The sequence below is a fragment of the Sciurus vulgaris genome, assembly GCF_902686455.1.
Source record: "Sciurus vulgaris genome assembly, chromosome: 3".
Classification (NCBI taxonomy): domain Eukaryota; kingdom Metazoa; phylum Chordata; class Mammalia; order Rodentia; family Sciuridae; genus Sciurus; species Sciurus vulgaris.
Genome location: NC_136463.1, coordinates 188,394,295 through 188,415,027, shown reverse-complemented (window position 1 = coordinate 188,415,027; position 20,733 = coordinate 188,394,295). Strand labels below are relative to the sequence as shown.

Here is a 20,733-nt window from a genome sequence, read left to right as displayed (position 1 = left end):
GGTTGGAGGGCTGGGGTGGGCACTGACTGAAGCTGCCGCAGAGAACTTTCTGGAGCCTGGACAGGGTCACCTTGACTGGCGTCTGTCCTGGGGTCAGCAGTACGGGGCTCCTCACTCCAGCGTGCGCCCACCCTGTGCAAGGCCAGCTTCCAGACGTGCAGAACAAGGCCACCTGAACATCCCTGACACCTTCCGAATCAGGTCGGTCTCACAGGGACCTCGTGCCAATCGTGGCACAGTGAGCAGACTCCAGAGCCGGGCGGCCACGCTGTGGGCTTGCTCCCAGGTCTGGGCTTGCTGAGGCGTGGCTCTCCTCCCACGGCGGCTTTGGTGACCCCCTGAGGGCTGCGTCCCCGGGAAGTTCCCGGGGGTCCTTGCCCGCCTCTCATGTCGTGGTGGGGTGGTGCGGAGGGCACCCAGACCAACTGCCTCCTCTGTGTGACCCAGTCTTCTCATTCGTCTTTTGGAGTTTTTATTTTGGAGCTGGGATTGACTCCAGGGGTGCTTAACCACTGAACTACATCGCTAGCCCATTTTATTTTTTGCGTTGAGACAAGGCCTTGCTAAGTTGCTGAGGCTGGGCTCCAACCTGCCATCCTCCTGCCTCAGCCTCCGGGTCTCTGGATCACATGTGTGCACCCCCTCGCCCGCTGTAAGAGGAAGTCTTGAGTGGGTTCCTGGTGAGACGTGCCCATGAGCACACCAGCAGTCACACCTGGTGGAGGAGGGTCTGCAGATGGCCCCAGGCCGGCTGTGCTCTGAGGAGCAGAGAGGCCTGGCACCCTGGCTGGCTGCCCTCTTGGGAACACCTCCAGGCAGCACTGTGTGGGTGTGGCCGAGGACCAGCCTGACCACACTCAGGGCAGGCAAGTGGCGGCTGAAGCCTGAGATCAGCTCTCTGGCCCTCAGCAGGCTTATCCTGGGCTGCAGCCCCCCTGGCCTGGCAGGCTGCACGCACTCCCAGGAGGGTGACGTGGACTTGGGGCTCCTCGAGGTGTCCAGCAGGCATGGTGTGTGGAGATGCAAGAACGGGGTCCCCAGTACAACTGACCATGTAGGGGGCAGTCCTGCAGGCTTTCGTTTCTGTGCTGACCCTCCCAGGCCAGGGCTCTTCCTCTCAGGCCTCCGACCCGTGGGACTTCCCCAGAGGGAGCTGCTGGGTGGCCCTGGTGATCATGTGGCCCAAGGCCCGGGCGGCAGCAGGCTTGGGAGAAGCCCGGCTGAAGGACCCCTGCCTGGGCTTACGGAAGCACCCTGGAACCCGCTGGCCGGGGCGTCCTGGGAGGTGCTGGCTCAGGGGAGCAGCTCAGAGCGGGGCCCTGTCCGCCAGGGAGCCCCTCCCCCACCCACTCCCTCACCAGAGGGCTGGGGGCCCAGGAGCCCATACAAAGCCGCCTCTGTCTCAGAGATAAGTCGCAGCGGCCGCCTCTGTGTTGTCAGAGGGCAAAAATAGACCGTGTCTCCGTTTCCCAGAAGGGGCCTGGTGTGGGACCAGGCCAATCTGCCGCCGGCCTGTGGCCTTGGGAGGACGTGCCGGTGTTTGGTCAAGAGCCTGGCCGGGCCCCCCTCCTCTTCAGCTTAGCCAGGCTTCCCCCCCAGAGGAGGCGGGCAGACTCATTGGCCCTGCATGTCCGTCCTTCCTGCAGTCTCGGGTGTGGCCACAGCCAGGGCTGGACACTGAGGCTGCGGGCAAGCCCTGCTCTGGACCCCCAGTATCCTCTTGAAGTACTCCCTGAGTCACCCACCAGGCCAAGGGGCACCCAGGGTTCTAGACCAGGCGGGTGGGGGGGCTGCAGCACGTGGAGCAGAGAGCTCACTGTGCGTCTCAGGTGCTCTGGAGCCAGCCCCGGACTTGCCAGCCACTGTGCTAGGCCCGCCCGCTCCTGGAGTATCGTGCCTTTAGTGAGGCGTCCTCCTCTGGACACCCCAACGCAGTGTCCACTCACCCAACACTGCAGAAGGGGCAGAGGGGCCACAGGCACGTCCTTCCTGGGCACAGGGCTGCCTTGAAGGCAGAGGTGACGGCCCAGGAGGATGGATCTCCAGAGACCCAGGCTCATACATGAGCCTACCTGGAGGCCCGGGAGAGAGGCTCAGGGGCAGGTGGAGGCCAAGGGCTCTAACCACACTGCCAGTCCAGTGGCAGAGTTGAGAAGGGACGCTGGAGCCCAATGGGTGCCTGTGTGCTTGCCGGCCTTCCAGCACTGTGACAAAACACTGAGAAAGCCAGCAGAGAGGTTTGTTGGGGCTCAGGTGGACTCTCAGTCCTGGTAGTCTGGCTGCACTGACCTGCATCTGAGGTGAGGCTGGACCTCCTGGCAGGGAGCAGGGTTGAAGTGAAACCGCGGCCCTCATACGGGCTGGGGAGCAGGGAGCAGGCTTGCTGGAACCAGACCTCCCAGGCCCAATGACCAGCTTCCTCCCTTCCCCAGGCCCCCTTCCCGCAGGTCCCTCTGACTCCCAGCAACCCACTCACTGTGGACTGTGGAGGGCGGAGCCTGGTGTTCCCGTCAGCCTGAGATCCCGCCTCTGACACTGCTGCACGGGGCCCGCGCTCTCCACTCATGATGTCGGGACGCTTCACTTCCCACCTCAACCCTGCAAGGCTTCCTGGGGAGGTGGCCCAGGGAGGGAGCGCAGAGGGAGGGCTGGCCCATTGCAGGCAGGGTGGGTTGGGAGCCTCCCCGATACTCAGGAACCCACAGAGTGAGGCAGGGGGACACCAGTGACAGTCCTCTCTGTCCCCAGGGCCAAGGCAGGGCTGTGCTCACAGTGGGTGATGTCCACTCTGTTCCCAGGTGACGTCCACTCTGTCCCAGGTGATGTCCACTCTGTTTCTAGTGACGTCCACTCTGTTCCCAGGTGACATCCACTCTGTCCAAGGTGACATCCACTCTGTTCCCAGGTGATGTCCACTCTGTTCCCAGGTGACGTCCACTCTGTCCCAGGTGATGTCCACTCTGTTCCCAGGTGACATCCACTCTGTCCCAGGTGACGTCCACTCTGTCCCAGGCCAAGGCAGGGCAGTGCTCACAGCAGGAGCCAGAGGCACCAGTCAGGCGTCTGAGGGGTCAGCCAGGGGACTGTGCCAGGTGAAGGGCTGGGGCCTGTGGAACCCGGACGTCTCCCAGTCTGCAGACCCTAAAGCCCCTCTGCCCAGCAGGATGGAGCTGCCAACGGGCTCCTGCCTCCAGATGGCGGCCCAGGCTGAGCCTCGCTCCGGCTGCCGGGAGGAGCAGGTCAGTGAGGCAGGATCGGCTCCTGCTCCTCCTTCAGGCTGAGGAGGCGGGGTCAGTCCCAGCCAAGAGGGCAGCCGAGCCATGTCCTGCGTGGAGCTGGAGTAGCAGCCTCCAACCTGGGGACACTGCACACTGCCCAGTGTCCAGCGACCGGGTCCCGAGCAGGTGCCCTTGGCTGGGGGAGGCTGCCCGCCCTGGCCAGGGTGCAATCACGGGGACCCGCTGGATCTGATGGGAGGACCTGATGAGAGTCACCTGGAAGGCTGAGGAGACCACTGGCTCCCTCCAGGGCACAGGGCTCTGCCGTTACCCTCTCTCTGGCTGCAGCGGCCTTGGTCTGGCCTTGCCCCACCCGGCTGGCTTTGCAGGCTTCTGTGAAGGCTGAGAGGGCCCCTGCAGCCACCAGCAGCCCTTAGGGTATCAGGCACAGAGACGGCGCAAGTGCGCCCTGGGGGGCGGCAGGCTGGGCTGGGCTGGGCACCAACCAGGGGCAAGTCACCTGGAGCGGGGCTGTGCTCAGCCCAGGTGGGCTTCGGGAAGCTGCTCACATGCTGGGCCCCACCCCGATCCTGAGGTCCCCACTCAAGCCCTGGAAGGCCAGTGTGGAGCCAAGTGAGCGTCCCCGGGTCCCCAGGAGGTTGCAGTGTGGCCTTCGCTTCCACCCGGCGTGGGTGGGGCTGGACTGGGGTCTGCGGGAGCCTGGCTGGCTGGGGTCCCGGTGCGGCTTTCCCTGTGGCGGCCAGGACGTGTGCCCCACTTCTCCTGTTGCACTTCTCGGAGGTGAATGTACAGGAAATTCTGATCTTTTAAAATAGATTCCAGGGGAGGTGAGAGAGGAGGGACGCGATGAGTTCACCCTGCGTTTGCTCTTAAAATAGCCCAGTGTGGGCCCTGGCTGTGCAAGGCTGCCGCCGTGGGGCCGCGCCTCCCCGGCCAGCCCCAGGACAGCCGCTTTGGATGCTGCACCTGTGTCTGGGCTTCTCAAGCCCGAGGGCTGCGTGGCCAACGGACCTTGAGGTGGCCCGGGAGTGTGCAGGGTGAGCTGGAGAGCTGTGTGGCAGGGTAGGGAAGGCCTTGCCCGAGGCCACTGACCAGGCTGTTCCCCTGGCAGGAGTGGGAGGTGGCTGGCTGAGGGGCTGGCAGGAGGGCCCTGGGGCCCTGGTCAATCCACTTGCCCAGCACGACCACACTGCTCCTCAGACGCAGGCCCCCGGTGGCCCAGAGAAGCCCCTGATGAGTGGACCTGGAGCAGACCGGCCCGACGGCAGGCTCCTGCATCCAGACCTGGCTGGCGGCAGGCTGGACTGCAGCGGGGGCCCCTGGGGAGGGTGCTGTTGCGGGTGGGTCTGCCGCCTGGTTTTTCTACCTTTTGTGGGCTCTGACTCTGACTTCAACTGGAGATGCTGCAGGGTCTGGTGAGAACCCCCTGCCTTGCCAAACAGCTCTTCCCCCAGACAATGGCTTCCTCCAGTCACTGGCCGCCAGCCACACCAGCCCCAGGTTGCACTTAGTGATAGGAAGCTTTTCCTGCACAAGTGGCAGACGGCATTCTCAAAACTTGAAAGAGGACAGTTGATTGCTCCGTAGAATTGGAAAATGTAAGGGGCAGATGAATTTCAGGCATAGCTGGATCCAGGAGGTCAGAATGTACAATCTCAAAGGTCAGGCAGATCTCTCTACCTCTCCTCTGCTTTCCTGTGCAGTTTTATTCTCAGGTCAGTGTCCACTCTGGGTAGACATAGATGGTCATGGGACGCTCCAGGCATAGAACCACTCTTGGTTCCTATAAACTTGTAAGTCTCCCGCAGCACTCAGATTAGCTTGGGTTGGCTGGCCGAGGAGGGGTCGTTTTGGAGGAGACAGGGAGTTGATACCTAAGGAAGGGGGTGAATAGAGGGTGGGCAGAACCATGCTTTCTGCTACCTATGGCCTCTCTGGGTGGCCAGTGAGTGTCCCCTGGAGAAGAAGCATTTCTAAAAGTAGAAGCCCTAGTCAGAGGCATAGGGTCTCCATTTACTGGCCTCTTTCTTCCCTCAGAGAAAAATGCTGGGGCTGCCAGGACCTGCCTCGCCAACCCCTGAGGCTTCAGAGGGCTTGTCCACCTCTCCAGCTTTCAGGTCTCCAGATCTCAGGAGGGAACTTGCCCAGAAATGTGGATCAGAAGGAATTTGTACAATTCCAGGTATGCGCAGGCACCTGGGGGAGGGACGGAGGCTGTCAGGCCAGCTGCAGAGTCACCATCTGAAGTGTCACAGAGTCCTTGAAAACACTTTTCTTTTTATCTTGTTTGAAATTCAGCAATGAAAACTGCTCCTGTTTAGCTCATCTGGACACTGTAGGGATGAGAGAGTGACCAGAGCCCAGCTCAGCCAAGCCCCCGTGTGCCTCTGGGCATGTGGCTCCCTGTCCAGCCCACGGGAGCTCCAAGAAGCAGCCATCTTTGCCGCTCGTTGCCTGGGGTCACGTGACATGAGCTGGGCAGGTGGGTGCTGCCGGTCCTTCAGGTCTGATACTTGTGCTTCTGGGCTCCAGGTGCAAGACGCCAGGTCAGGCTCTTGGATCCAGTGGAATACATGCTTCATGATCACCTCTAATAGCCAGCCCTCCGAATCCCAGATCCCAGTGTAGGAACACAGGAGAAAGGGTTTCTGACGGGCAGGAGCCGCGAGCCCCGAGGACGAGGGCGCAGAGGAGCTTGCTGGCCACAGGGCCTCCTGCAGCGTGTGCAGAGGGGGCAGGGTGGAGACAGCGGGCACCATGCAGCGCTGGCAGGCAGTTCTGAGGAGACCCCTGGGGCAGCCCAGAGGCCGAGGGCGGAGGACCCAGGACAGGGCGGGGTGTGGATGCAGGAATGAGGGCCCTGGGCAGGACCAGGTGGGGCAGAGGGATTCTGGGGAGAAGAGGGGAGGCCCTTGATTCTCAGTGACTGGGGGTGGGCGGGGGGATGGACAGGATTTCTGACCACTGCCCAGGGCTGGGCCCCAGAGGAGCCTGCAGCTGGGTTCCACAGCTTGGCTGGAGAATCTGGTGGCCATGGCTTCCCCGGGAGCTGGGGCAGGCAGGTGGCAGTGATGGCTTTGGTCTCTGTGGAGCTGATGCTCCTCCTGAGGCCAGGGCCAGCGGTGTGGGCAAGGGGCCTGGGGCTCCAGCCTCACTGGCTGCTTGTCAACTGCCTGCATCTGGCACTGGGTAGGGACATGGGGCACCGAGACATGCATCTGCCTCTTAAGGGCCCTGAGTCTCAGCAGCAAGGTATGCTTGGACTCCCCTGGCTGGTGGATGGTATTTAGGTCTAAGGGTCAGAGAAGTGGCCCTGGGGGTGGTGTCCTCTTGACCTGAGCTCTCAGCTATGCAGTGTACACTCATCTCTGGGTAGTCCCCAAACACATCTCTGATGCTAAAACCCCTCACTGTCACACCTGACCTTCCCAAGATGTCCTGACTCATCCTGGCCCAAGACTCTCTTAGCCAGTGAATTCAAAATCATGCCCACCTCCAAACTCAGGGATAGCACAATCCCCAACAGAAGGTCTGAGCTGGGGACATTCGAGAGTCACCCTTCCAAGACAGGGAACTGTACACACGCTTCCGTTTCAGGACCAGCTGTGACGGCTCTGTGTTGAGTTTACCTACCAGGGCAAAGGAATATTTATTCGTGTGTGCGAAGACACAAGGCTGGAATAAAAGAGGATTTAGACTTCCTGTGCAGTTTAGAGGTCGAACTCAATAATCACCAGGAGACAATAAGAAGAACTGCCTCCTCAGGAGGAGATGCGCAAGGTCGCGAATCAGATCAGAGGCACTTGGGGCGGCCAGGAAGGCGGCGAGGGCCTCCCCTTTCACCTGCAGAGAAGGCACTCGAAGGACTTTAAATTAAAATCAATTTCTATTAAATCTTTGGATAATTTGGTTTGCAATTTCTTTCAGCTTGAATGGGTGTGCAATACATTGAGGGCACTCTGGATGGAGGCCTGGAAAGTGATTCCCTGCCTCCTGCAGGTGAGGTGGAGGCCTGCATCCTAGCCAGGGATAGGTGAGCTCAATTCTGCCCCAGGTGACTCCTGATGGGGGCTAGTCCTGAGGGCTGGGGATTAACATGTCTGTTCCTATCCTCTGATCCTAATTCTTGGCCTTAATTCTGCCTCCCAGGCCCTGAGAACCCTGGTATCTACATGTAGGTGGTCCCTGCTATGGACAGTCACATGGAGTATGTGACCCATGTGGCCCTTGGCTTCCCTCAGAGGGAGGCTCCTACTCAAAGGTGTGTAAGCAGAGGGTCAGAGAGGGTCAGTGACTTGCCACCAGCCACATGGTTTACCAAAATGATATGTCCACATCCAAACCCCAAAACTTGTGAATGTGATCACAGATGTGATTTGTGTGTAAAGTGTTTGCAGATGTAATTCAGGAAATCAAGATATGATCATCCTGGACTGAAGGTGGACCATAATCTAATGACCAGGCCACAAGAGAAAGCAGTGGAGATCCAAGACAAGGAGACACAGGGAGAAGCCCTGTGAAGACAGGCACAGGCTGGAGGACGCTGCCGGAAGACAGGGAAGCCGGAGTCCCGAGCTGGAAGAGGCCAGGACCCTCCTCCCGAGCCTGTGATCCCTCCTCAGCAGGGCCAGGTGGGCTCGGTCAAGAGGCAAGAGCAGGAGAGCAGGGACAGGGCCTCTTGCTCCCTGGGTCCTCAGAGCTCCTGGGCTTTAACTCAGGCTGTCTTGGAGGCTGGTGAGCCCTGACCACAGCACCTCTGGTCTGTGGTACCCTTCTGTCCACTCCATGTCCAGCCCAGATCAGGCAGGCCACGGCAGCCTCCTTCCAAGCAAAGCCTCCCTGTGTTATGCGGGGACAGGACCAGAGTCCCCAAAGGGGACAGGGGACTCTGAAGGTGACACTGCAATAGGACCAGGGTAGGTGGAGCCCAGGCAATTGGCACAGCCCAAACCACTGGTGCCCAGACACAGCTGCCCCTCATGCCTGTTTCTGTAGGTTCTAGGCCAGTGTCCCCCTGGGGCCTGTGGGTGGTGTCCACGTCCAGAATCAGGCCCAGATCCTTCCAGGAATCCTTCCCTCTGCCCAGGCGCCCTTGTGCCCAGCTACCAGCTCCAGACCCAGCCTGAGAGGGCCCCAGTCCCTCCGGTGTGTTCCTCCCACCCACCACGGTCAGGATCACATCTTATTTCTATGTGCCCCAGCATGGACCAGGAGTTGGCCTGAAGAGCGTACCCTGGGTGGACGTGGGCCTGACAGCAGAGGCAGGGCCTCTCCAGAGACTATGGACACCCCTAGGGCCACATCTGCACGTCCACCAAGCATGGGCCTGAGCTCAGGCCTAGTGACCACAGCAGGACGGATTCTGCCAGCTGGGGACATTCAGGGCTGGCCTCACAGTGCTGGGGGGACTGGACTCCACTGCCTTCCGGGTGCCTCCCCCTCACGTCTGCAGCCCGGGTTCTGGTCTCAGGTGTCTGACGGGGAGGTGAGAGCCAGCACCCACTCAGGTCATCTGACTTGTCCAAGTGTTGTTAGCTGCTAATTACAATTAAATCTTTGATGAGCTGTTGCTTATCTTCTTAATTAAAATAACCGTGATTAATGGAGTGGATGGCACTAACTTGGATGGATCTGGAATGTGCCGTGGTGGCCAGGCTGGGTTCCAGTGGCCTGTGCTGATGGGCACACGGTCATGGCCAGGTTACGTGAACTCCGGGTCACCCTCAGGACCCCCGCTGGCCCACGGCCCTGGGGGAGGGAGGGGTGGAGGACTGAGCTCAGCCTGCTGCCTACAGGTCATCTGGCCAGCAGCTCAGGCTTCAGACCAGGGTTCTGGTCAGACAGGCAGTGAAGGGAGGCTCTGGGCGGACACCGCGGAAGACACTCTGCCCCTGGGGGTGGCGCTGACTGGGCCGGGTCCTTGCCCGCCTGCTGGCCTCAGTTCATGGTGACTGACACATGGGACCACACAGTGCTCCCGGTTCACCAAGCCCTGGATGAGCCAAACACTCCGTCTTCCTGCAGCTAGGTCACTGTCCCTTCCCACACAGTACTGGGCTGCTCTTAGAGTGGCCAGTCCTGCAGGCTGGGGCCGGCTCCCCAGGGCCGATGAGTCAGGTCAGCAAGCGTGCGGAGCCTTCCCAGGCCACCACCCCCACCTTGGACTTGCAGATCGGGGAACACCCACACGAGGCCGTGGTCTTCCTCTGGGAGAGATGGGGTGGGCGGCCTTTGAGTCTGCTTTATGAGGTCAGTGGGCGCCCAGAGTGGAGTCACCAGACACAGGAAGCAAAGGGCCCACCTACCCGCTGCCCCTCAGGTCACTCCCAAGAGCAGCCCCCTCTGAGTCACAGCTTGGGCCAGCTGACCCTCCAAGGCCGAGGGCTTGGTCATTCCACCACAGACCTCCTGCAGGCACGGTCCCCCGGGGCTGAGTGTGGGCCAGCCACAGTCCTGCTGGCCTTCAGGGCCAAGCAGCCAGGCCTCCTGCCCCAGCTTCTCTGCCAGCCCCTTGGCCTCACGGCATGAACTCTCCCGGCCTCTTGCGGGGGGCGTTGGGGCGGTGGAGGGGGCAGCTTGTGCCCACCACACTCTTCAGGAAGCAGGGCCAGGCGGTGGTGCAGCGAGGTGCCTGCTGGGCCTTGCTCTGGGCCTAGGATCCCTGTGGCCAGCCCCAGCACCGTACTCATCCTGCGCAGGCAAGGCAGGAATGGGGCACAGCGTGGTGGCCAGGAATGGCGGCCTCCTGTCCAGGTCCCTGACCACCGACACCCAAGTGGCCTCTGGAGCCAAGGCTCTTCCCCAGCCTCACCCTGGGGCCGCACCCGCGGAGGCCTGTTCCTCCCAGGCTTCCTTCGCGGCAGAGGCAGGCGGTTTCCAGGGCCCCAGCACCTGGTCAGGTCCGCACTAGGCAGACTCTCCAAGGGGCCCCATACTTGCAGCCAGCGAGGGGCTTGGGGAGGGGCGCCTCCCGATTGGCCGGCCTGCCGGGGGCGGGGCACGGCAGTGTGACTGTCGCCGCGGGGCGCGGGTTCCCAGGCTGGGGCTGGCTTGGCCCCTCCAGCCCTCCCAGGGGAAGCGGCTCCCTTGCCTGGCCCCAGCAGGGTCCTCCGACCTGGCAGGTCAGAGGGCGACCCGCTGCCGCTGCAAGCTGTCCCGAGCCTCCGGGGGCCGGTGCGAAAGGACCCGGGAAACCCGTGGCCCGGTGCGCCAGCGGCAGGGAGGCCGAGGAGGGCAGCTGGAGGCCGGGAAACAAGAGCGCTTCTCACCGCGGCCCCGCCTCCTTGGCCGGGCCTCAGCTCACACACCAAACGCGAGACAGTAAATGCCTTTATTCAGCGTTAAGAAATGGCCGGCCTGCCCGCAGGTCAGGGAGCGAGCAGGAGGGGCAGCTCAGCCAGGCTGCGGCCTGGAAGCCGGCCAGGCGGGTGTGCGCCGCTGGGCCCAGGGGCCACGGTCCTCTCCCTTCACCTGTTGGGCGCTGGAAAGCGCGGGGTGAGCAACCTGTGTGTGTGTCCGGGAGGGCCTGGAACAGAATGTGCGCCAGGGAGCCGCGGGAAACACCAGCCAGCGTGGCGCAGCAGGCCGAGTGCACCACGAGCCCTCCAGAGCACCCCAGCCTTGGGTGGGCAGGAAGCGAGGCTTGCCTCTGTCTGTGGAGTAGTCAGGGGCTGGTGGGCATCACACCTGTGAGGAGCATTCATCACACAGCCGGCTCATCCCGGAGCCAGGGACCTGGGCAGGTGTCCCCGAATGGTAGCTCCTGGTCCCTGGGGGGCTAGACAGGCCCACCCCCAGGGCAGGACTGGGGTGGTGGGTGGTGGGAGGTGGGGGCAGGGCCTGCTTTCCTTCTCTGCTGCAGAAGCTGAGCAGGGCTGGCTCATTTCCGAGCTGCAGCCGGAGGAGCCCAAGCTTGGCACCAGCAGCCCTCCCTGCAGCGCTCCTGAGGTGTCTCCCCACTACAGAGAGCATCTGTGGTCATGGGGCGACCGGCCCATCCTGTGGGCACTGAGCCCAGTCTCCCCCAGGGGGAGTGACCACCTTCTAAGGCCCAAGGAAGCATGCTGAGGGCAGTGAGCTGGACACCAGCGTCTCCATTTTTCCGAAGGGTCAGGCAGAGGTTCTGGGAGAGTGGGCTGTGGCCAGTGCTGCAGCCTTGAGGAAGGGCTGCCGCAGGCCCACCTCCGCGCTGCAGATGCGCCTGCTGGACGCTGTTCGCCGCGTGGCTTCTCCAAGTGAGCAGGCGCCCAGGGCTGAGTCTGCACAGATGGACAAAGCCACACCGGAGGGCTGCACCAGGAGCTAGGCCCAGGTGTCCAGGGCTCAGAGCAGCTCCCACCTTCTCCCACTGCTCCTTAGCCTAGCCTCCAAGGCCCCTGCCTTCTGTAGCCTCTCCAGGCAGACCGCCCAGGTACGCCCCCTCTCCAAGCTCCAGAGCCGGCAAACACCTCTGGGTTGAAGCTTCTAGAAGCTTTTACACCAGAATACAAACTAATGAGCTGAACCCCTGATCAGCCTGAGCCGGAGCCCCTGGAAGCCACAGTGGGGCTGTGGCAGGGAGGGGGGCCCTGGGGAGGGCCGAGGGGAGCCTTCTGCCTCCACCCCCAGCTGCGGCAGACCGGCTGCCCACCAGGCCCGCCACCATCCACTTCAGCGGCTCCAGGCCCCGCCTCCTCCTCTTCTGTGGAGTTGGCCCTTGGTGCTGTCCCCATCTCCACTCTCAGGGAGCCGTGCTTCACTGGCTGTCTCCACAGGAGGAGCCGTGTGCTCCATGCGGCCTTTGCAGCACAGTGCAGTCCATCCGGGGTGGGACTCTGGCAAGCGGCATGGGACAGTCCTTGTCTGCGGCTCCGGGGTTGTGGTGTGTGGCTGAAGGCGGTGGCCACCTCCACCTCCCTCATGTCCACACTAGCACTGCTGGGGTCCTTACTCATACCAGGCCCCGTGCCTCCCTGAGCACAGCATTGGTGGGTAGCCCCACCTGTGGTAAGACAGGATCCTGAGTGTCCCCAGTCTCCCTGCCCCGGATCCTGGCCCCCTGAGCTGTCGCACATCGGGAGGCATGTGGTCAGCAAGGTCCTGTGGATGATCTTGAAGGAGACCAAGGAAGAAGTCATAAGACCGTCCCTGGGAAGAGCACACGGGGAACAGGAATAGTGGGTGCCAAGGGGACACTGTGGCTGGAACCCAGGGAGGCAGGAGAGGAGAGGGCCAGGTATGGGGTGGAAGCCAGCCTGCAGAGCAGGCCTCAAGGGCTACTGTGAGGGAGGAGCGTCTACCCTGAGGCGTGGCAGGACTGAAGGCCTGTCCCACAGGGTCCTGCTGGCTGCCACTCAGAGAACAGACTCCAGGTCAAGTGGCTGACTCCGTGGGTCACTTGGGAGGTTACAGGGCGGTGGGATTCCGGGTGCACCCTGAGGCAGAGCCAAGGGGTTGCTGGTGGGCTGCATGAGCCACGGGAGAAGGGGGTGTCCGACATGGACGGCCCCGCAGTGTGCAGGTCAGGAAGAGAAGAGTGGACCGAGTTTGGGATGGGGCCCTGGGGGATCAGCTTACAGGGTCGGTTGCTGAAGGGTGAGGCCTGTGGGAAGATGACCCACGACAGAGGAGTGGTAGACCGAGGGGCACCAGTGTGCGCGAGCAGGTCTCTTCTTGGAAGCCCCTCTCCCTTCGCCTGGGTGCAGCCAAATGGGCAGATGGGGCAGCAGAATAGGCTGCAGGGACTGAGGCAGCATAGAAAATGTGAGTCTTCCCTCCTTGGCTGATGTGTGCACATATGCGCTCACGTGTAGGTAACACGTACATGCATGAGTACCCATGTATGCAGGTATGTGTGTGCATGTGTGTGCACGCACACCTATGGGCATATGAGTGCTGTGGGCTGTGCAGAGGCCCAGACGTAGTCCTGGTCTGAACCCAGCTCCCGCTCCCTCCAGGCTGACCTCCTCCTCCCCTGAGGGCCTGTGGTGTGGCCCACCCAGCCTGCCTGGCTGTGCTGGAGGCCACAGCCTGACAGAGGGAGCAGCCCTGGAGACTGGGAGCCGCACACACCACTGGAGCCACCTGCGGCCGCTGTGCAGTGGTCTCCCAATACTGCCCCATCTGCGAGTGCCCGTGGCGGTGACCACCTGCAGATCCGCGGTCCCTCCCACACAGCCCCCGTATCCCTGCCCAGGAACGTCTAGCTCGACCAACAGCTGCAGGCCACCTGCGTTTCCCTGGGGGTGGCTGCGGTGCGGAGCCCCAGGAGAGGCACAGAGGAGGTGATTTTCCCATGAAAACAGCAGTAAAGGAAAGGTCCCAGGACACCTTGGAAGGACAGAGCAAGGTGTTGGGGGTCAGATGGGGCTTGATGCCCCTACCGTGTGTAACACTGGCTCCTGGCTCAAGAGGGAACCTCAGTGGTCCTCTAGCCCAAATTCCAAGTTCCTGGGCCCCGAAACCATGGCATGGAGAGGGCGGGGCTGTCGGGTTTGTCTAGTCGTGTGGCGTAGTCAGATCACGGGAGCCCATGCACAGCAAGTCCAGGGAGGAGCCGGCCAGGGAGTCACTCCAGGATGGCAGCGTGGCCCTGTGGACACCGAGCACATGGCACAGCAAGTAGAAAAGCAGGACCTGAAGACCATTTTGTTAAGAAAGAAGGACACAAAGTTATTTCTTAACAGTTTATCTGAGATAACAAAAAGTATCTTTAAAATTTTTGCAGTAGAACTCTCAATCAGTAAATGTGGCTGTATGTAAAATCTGTACTTGTATATTTATGAGCTCTATCTTCATGTTACAGAAGCCTAATCAGAGATCCTGGGCTTGCTGAGGGAGGCTGTGGGAGGGTGGCCCTGGGCGGCAGGGCCCTGGGAGTGTGGCCCACTGGCTTCTCCAGCACCAGGCCCTTTCTGCTCCCAGCGCTGGAGGTTGGAGACCAGGTGGGTGCCTGTGGCTCTGGTCTGACCTCCATCGCGTGGTGTCTGTCCGTCGGGTGCCCTGCCGTTGGCACACACTGAGGGTCTCGTGTTCTCATACAGACCCTCGCGTGGGTGCAGAGATAGGCAGAGGGTCTAGAGAGTCCCAGAGGCAGTAGAGAACAGGAAGATGATTTGATGAATAATGAAATCAGACAGTTTTGGAGGGGACCACTTGGGAGGAAATATAGGAGTAGGTATTTGTGACCTTGGGTTACAAGCAAATGGAAACAATGATTTCTTAGATAAAGACACTAAAAGCACAAATGAAAAATGAGAAAAATAGATAAATTGGACTTTGCTAAAATTAACAACTTCTGTGTTGCTAAAAAAAAACATTAAGAAAGGGAAAAAAACCCACAAAGCAGGAGAAAACATGATCAGACCACATCTGATAAGAGAATTTTATCCAGAACACCTCAAGAATTCTCATAGCCCAACAATGAGAGGACAAACAGCCCAACTTAAAATGGGCCAGGACCCGAATGGACGCTTCTCCAAGAAGATTCGCAAATGTCTACTGAGCACGGGGAAGAGGCGCCACGTCCCGGAAGTACCAACCATCTGGTGTCACAGGATGCCACTTCAGGTCCGGGAGGGTGGCGGCAGTGGGACAGAGACGAGCTCAGAGATGCTGGGACCCTCTTGCTGCAGCTGATGGGCACTCAAGTGGTATGCTGCCCCGGGAAACCGGCGGCTTCTCGAGTGGATGCAGAGCTGCCGTGGGACCACCAGGGACCCGCCAGGGACACACAGGAGCTCTCCAAAGGTGCCACGCGGAAGCATGGGCATCCACAGAGCAGGACCCATCCTACACCGAAGGGCCGAGCCACTGGACGATGAAGGGCTTGGGACATGGACACAGGCCAGATCCCGGCTGCCTGGGGGTGGCGGGGGGAGGGAGCCACCTGAGCGGGGAGGTCGACAGGACCCGGCTTCTTGCGGGTGGCAAGAGTATTCTGAAATTAGAGCAGGGCGATGCAGCACCGTCTGGAAAGCACGGAGACCTTGGCTCTTACTCTCCAGGTGGGTGGAACACACAGCGTGCGAATCCTACCTCACTTCACCTATTAAAGATCTCGACATAACAGATGCGAGAGCATGTGGATTGAAGCAGAGGGGGCCCCAGGCAGGCAGGGAGGTCAGCGGCCACTGAGCCACCAGGAAGGGGGCTCCAGCCTGCTGTGTCCTGGCACGTGTGGCCTCGGCACCCACAGGGCCAAGAGCTGCCGCCAGTCTCCTGCTGCTAGCTGCTGCGGGTCAGCACTGGGCAGGCAGCACCAGAACCTGGCTCAGCAGACCACACGCGACGCCAGGTCACTGTGAGGAGGAGGCAGGGCCCCAGCCTCCAGCGAGCCTGGCTCTAGGGAGTGCTGCCCTTTGACCCTCGGTTCCACACGTCACGCTGCCACCCTCTGAGCATTACCAGAGCCCCTCCAAGCCTTGACCTGAGGTGCCACCTGTGCCACACGCTCTGGCCTTCCTTGTCACCGCTTCACCTGTGCCAGCATTGAGCACCCTCTCTAGGCAGGACAGAGGCAACCAGACCCGGCCCTGCCCTCAGAGGTCTCTCCCAGGTGGGCACAGGAGCCGAATGCCTCCCTCGGGCTCTGCTGGAGGGGGCTTCCAAGAGCTCTGGAAGCCCAGAGCAGGGCGTGGCCAGGGCAGCAGAGCAGGAGACCCGGGATGAACTCCCAGGCAGGGCCCTGTGGCCGAGGAGGCGTCCAAGTCGGAGGGGAGAAGACGAACTTTCAGCCAATGGGCTGCCATGCAGGCAAAGGTAAAACTGGCCCCTTTCCTTCCTTAACCGCAATGCCAAGAGGCCCTTGCAAAGGCAAGTGGATTTGCCAGTGTGGAGTCGAGACCTCCGTGTGGCAAACACCACCGCCAAGGTCACGCAATGACGCGTTTGAGGCGAATAGAACAATCATGAGTTAATGCCACAGGCACACAGGCAGTTCCTGGAAGGGAAGGGAAGGCCCAGCGTTTGTGGGAAGGCAGGCGAGAGGCCTGAGCTCGTGCGTGCAGGGCACATGCCCCACACGGGAGAGGGCCCCGATCCTGCTCAAGGGAAAAGGTGCAGATTAAGTGACACCGAGGTTCCACGTCTCACGTCTCAGGTCAACCAAACCCCACAGACTTGATGGCTGACGGGCTGCGAGACCCTGGGAAACAGGGGGGAGGCAGTGGTGAGGACCAGCTGCCCACTGCAGGTGCACCAGGCCTCCGACCCTCACTGCCACCCCACCCCCCAGCCTCCATGGAGGCTGCCTGGGAGGCATGCGAGGACCTTCGCTAGAGACTGCTCTTGGCATCATTCTCAGCGGCACAAAAGCAGAGTGCTCCTGAGCCCGTCCCGGGAGGCTGCTGGCCCACACTCCATCAGTGCGCAGGACTCTGTGGCGGTCAGGGGGTGTCGGGGCTGCGGGCTCAGTGAGCTGGGCAGCCCTACCAACCCGGCTGGAGCGAGGTGTGTGTGAGCCTCTGATACTCTCCAGAAAAACCCAAGAAAAGGTAAGCGCCCCGGGGTTGGAGGGAGGGTGTGCAGCCTGGAGAGGGAGCCAGGCCCGAGGGGCCTGCTGAAGTCCAGCCGGCGAGGCTGGCCATGGAACCGTGGGACTGCTCGGCCGGAAAAGCAGCCATAAAGAGTAGGACGGAGACTAAGGGGAACAAGAAACCCATGTGGTGATCGTACTGGCACAAGAAACTTCCAAGCAGCTTAAAAAACAGCATGAGTGTCAGACCTTGGTGAGGTGTCTTCTAAAAAAAAGTTCTCCTGAGAAAAAGGCATCAGAAGGAAAGGTAAGGAAGTATTCTCTTTCCTGATGGAAAGGATCTTGCAGAGGGGCATGGGGAGACGGGCTCTGGCCGGCCCCTGAATTGCAGCCAGGGCTGGCATGGCCAGGCTGTCAGTGGGAGCTTCCTGGGCTTTGTCCTCTGGATGGCCAGAGAGCAGGGGTGTCTGCGAAGGAACAGGAGAGGCCCTCGGTGTCGAGGCTGGGGCTCTGTGGAGCTTCCAGTGAGCCAGACCTCCATGACCTGTTCCAGCAACAACCTAGGCCCTGGTCCCGTGGACACCTCTGGGCAGCAGGGAGATGGATGCCTGCACTTGGAACCATCTGGGCAAATGCCAGCAGGGAGAAGCCTGGAAGGAAGGAGAGTCTCAGAGAGGGGCAGGCAGCTAGTGGGAGTCCCGGTGCCTCCCTTCCTGCTGAGGCTCCTATCAACGGCCTCCATGCACAGTGGCAGACACCGAGGGGTGGGGAGGCCGCTGGCAAGGCCCTGCGTGTGCAGGGGTGGAGGATGCATCGCAGACTCCTGTTCTCGGGTGCCGTGTGTTTTCAGAACCCACCCTAACCTGGTGCCGGGTTCGCCAGTTTCCAGGTAGGATGGCTGTAGGAAAATGGAGCTGCCCTCTCTGGCCCACCCTTGCCCCAGCTGTGGGTCAGTGCCCTGCAGATTCTGCAGCCCAGTGGGGGGGTGGCCAGTCCTCCCAGACAGCAGGCATGTCAATTCAGCTTGGCATGAAGGGTAGGAACGATGACAGGTGCCACCGCCCCCAGCCGTCTGTCATGAGAACCAGCTGCCTCCTGTCAGCAGCCCTTCAGGCCTGGGGACAGCCAGATCTGCCCGAGCTGCCGAGCTGCCTGCCCTAGCCCAGCACCACCCCCAGGCCCCACTCTCAGCCAGCAGCTTCAGGCCCTGGTCAGGCCCTGCTGGGACATGGGACTGAGACCAGAATGGGGCAGACAACCTGGGGGAAGGTTCCCCTAGGGAGGCAGAAAGGGGAATAGCTGTCGTGTGTGTGTGTGTGTGTGTGTGTGTGTGTGTGTGTGTGTGTGTGTGAGTGTGCGCGCGCGCACGCGTGTAGGGTTGTGGGGTGACTTTCTGGGGGAGGCAGCAGAGACAGACCAGGTGAGAGGGGTGGGTCCCCTGCAGGGGCAGAGGTGCAGACAGGAGGAGCCCAGTGAGGGCCAGGATGGAGGGCAGACCCGAGGCAAGCAGATCCCAGGTACCTTCCTGGGGACCATGGGGCTTGGGTAGGTGCCACCCACAGGGTCCCTGAGGCTCAAGGCTGGGGTGCGAGGGGGTGGCAGGAGGTCTGTACTGTGCAGGCAAGCTCCCGCTGGCCCGGGCAGAAAGAGACAGCGGGGTCCGCAGGGCTGCAGGGAGGTCCTCGAAAGGCAGGGCCCCTACTGGGCAGAATCATGAGCTGGCATCTCCCAGCACCGCAGGGTGTACCCAGTACTGCCAACAGGGCCGTGTGACATGCTTCCTCCGTGGGGCCATGTTGGATGTCGTACACGTAAGCTGTGCAAGGAGGGCCAGGTGTTGGCCAGCTGTGGACAGGAAGCTCCCTGGGTACAGTGGGAGAGGCACAGGGAGGAGCTGGGGCCAGCCCGTGGGCACCTGGGGCAGGCCACGTCCTCACCCCTGCTGAAGTTAGGATCTGGGCAGACTCCAGGGCTGGTGGCCAGGCTGGCGAGCAGCAGGGGCTGTTTTTAGCTGTGCTCGGAGGCAGGCCACGGCTGGGACCATGACCTTGTGAGGGAGTCACGGATGAGCACCCCTCCACACCGGGCCAGTGGGGGGACAGGCGGGGACTCCAGGCCCGGGGTGGGCTGCCTGCCCCACTCCCATCATCCCAGAGCTGGCCCCACGCTGGGCGTGTCAAGAGCCTGGGGCGTGGGCTCTTCGTGGCGCTCAGGAGGGCTGGGGTGCTGTGGGGCAGCGTGCAGCCTCAGCACCAGGCAGGAGCAGCCGCATGAGGTGAAGCTCCTCCTCCTTGGTCCTCACCTCGCTCAGCTCGCCCGCAGGTGGGCACGCAGTCCACCAAGACCCTGCGCGCTGCAGGGGCGTCCTGGCACAAGGGCTGGGGCCAGCCCTGGAGCTCCCAGGGCGGCACGGGTCCCTACCGTGGGACCAGCCTCTGCTTAGCACTGCCGCTTCTCCAGCTGGAGGCTTGGCAACCAGGCCCTAGGCTCCGCGGGACACGCCAGACTCACGCTGCGCTTCTCTGTGCAGAGGCCCACTGAGCTTAGCCAGGACCCCTGCCCAGAGAGGCCCGTGTCCCTGCAGTGACCCCACAGTGATCCCCTCGCTTGTTCCCAGTGGCTCGTGGTGAGAGCACCTGACCTTCCGTTCTCTCCTCAGCTCCCACGCCGCAGCCTCCAGAGCTCAGCTTCCAGATCATCAGTGTGGTCTAGGGAGCTGCTGGGCCTGGGGCCGCCGGCTTGCTGGGCGTCTCCAGAGGCCAAGCAAGCCCCCCACCCAGGCTACTGCGCCAACGCAGAGGCCGAGGGGGCCCCCTGGTGTTGCACTGAGGTTCCTGGGCTCAGCCCAGCTCAGCCACTGCTGGACCCTGTGACCTCAGGCAGGCCGTCACACTTCTCTGGGACCCGGCTTCCTCCTGTGTAAACTGCAGCAAGGGCAGTGTGTCCTGTGTCCTGCTGAGCCAAGGACCAGGCGAGAGCATCTGCGGATCGGATCTTGCTGTAGTGAGCATGGCCCCTGTAGGAGGCAGCACCTGCTGGCACTCTGTTCCCAGCAAGCCCAGGAGACCAGGGCACAGCTGGGGGGCTGGTCAGGGCCCGCCCAGGTCCTGTGGACACAGTCACTGCAGGGCAGGCACCAGGCAGCTGTGACACCCTGGGAGGGCGCGTGTGCAGGTGGCGCTGGCTCCGGGGCCCGAGGCGTGCCGTGCCTGGGTGGCTCCTCTCGTCTGAGGACTCCTCTGCTCCACAGTGCTCCCTCCTGCAGCCGCTGAGCAGAGGGCTGCCCTCCTTCCAGCGCACGCTGCCTACAGACCCTCACTGTTAAGGGTCCCTGTGTCCACTGTGGGGGAGGGACTGGCCTTCCACACATGGGGGCGCTCGGCCCAGCCTGCGGGACCCTCCCATGAGGGAGGGTCTCCACCTCCGCCCTCCCGCAGGGCCAGTGGTGGGCTTGGTCCCTCCCCAAGCCAGGAAGGGAGGCCTGGGCTGCACTTTGGCTCTGGCTCTGGTGGGGGGTCTCCGTCAGTCCCTGAGGAGTTGGTGTGCAGTCTCCACGGCAAGCGCACTCTGAGGACGCGGTCGGAGGGGCGGCCGCAAGTGGACATGGGCTCCACGTGGGATTCCTGAGCCAGGCTCCTTTTCTCACAGGGTCCCCGGCGCCTTTCTTGAGCGTCAGCGCCCCCTGGTGTCGGGAGGCATCATTTGTGGCCCTGTGGGCGCTGAGCCTCTGCCCGGCCAGCCCGCAGCCTCCTGGGACCCGGGGCTGCCATGAGCCCACACCACAGAAAGGACTTCAAGAACCTGGCTGTGAGCCAGAAGCACAGGCGTGCCAGAGGAGCCGGCACCTCGGGGAGCTGGGCCTGGGCCCCCACCGCGGTGTGAGCCCAGGACAGAACCCACCTCTGAGCCTCCTCCCAGGCGCTCAGCTCAGGCCAGCAGTGTAGCCGCGTGTCAGCTGTGACTCAAATGGCCCTCCACACACGGAGGCCAAGTCCAGCCCAGCGGAGGGAGTGGTGTCGGCCGCAGAGCCTGCGAGGGTCA

The 20,733-nt window shown here is 62.1% G+C and overlaps 1 long non-coding RNA gene across 3 annotated transcripts; it reads left to right on the top strand.

Moving 5' to 3' along the window:
- Window positions 1–4,083: 4,083 nt before the first annotated feature.
- On the top strand, window positions 4,084–7,874 carry LOC306657679. 3 transcript variants are annotated; one of them, XR_013762845.1, is made up of 7 exons: window positions 4,084–4,276; window positions 4,943–5,421; window positions 5,579–5,721; window positions 6,837–7,019; window positions 7,167–7,272; window positions 7,389–7,500; window positions 7,628–7,874. It is a non-coding gene; the product is annotated as an uncharacterized lncRNA (long non-coding RNA). The 3 variants fall into 3 exon arrangements; XR_013762847.1 differs by lacking the exon at window positions 4,084–4,276 and having other exon boundaries at window positions 4,306–5,421; XR_013762846.1 differs by lacking the exons at window positions 4,084–4,276; window positions 6,837–7,019 and having other exon boundaries at window positions 4,306–5,421.
- The last annotated feature ends 12,859 nt before the right edge of the window (window positions 7,875–20,733 follow it).